Source organism: Arachis ipaensis, chromosome B05, assembly GCF_000816755.2.
Source record: "Arachis ipaensis cultivar K30076 chromosome B05, Araip1.1, whole genome shotgun sequence".
Lineage (NCBI taxonomy): Eukaryota > Viridiplantae > Streptophyta > Magnoliopsida > Fabales > Fabaceae > Arachis > Arachis ipaensis.
In genome coordinates this window covers 22,273,288-22,273,606 of record NC_029789.2, presented here as the reverse complement: position 1 = coordinate 22,273,606, position 319 = coordinate 22,273,288, and positions in this window count along the sequence as shown.

Sequence of the window (319 nt, the reverse complement as noted above, 5' to 3'; positions counted from 1 at the left end):
TTATTATTATTATTATTATTATTATTATTATTATTATTATTATTATTATTATTATTATTATTATTATTATTATTATTATTATTATTATTATTATTATTATTATTATTATTATTATTATTATTATTATTATTATTATTATTATTATTATTATTATTACTAAAGTTTAAAGAAAAAGAAAAAAAAGAAAGGAATTGGCCAACGCCATAAAGAAATCAAAGAAAAGAAGAAGAACGAAAAGTAAAAGAATGAGAGATAATTAAAGGAATCTCTGCCACAGGAGAGCAGAGAACAAAGATTAAAGGAATATATTGATTAAAGG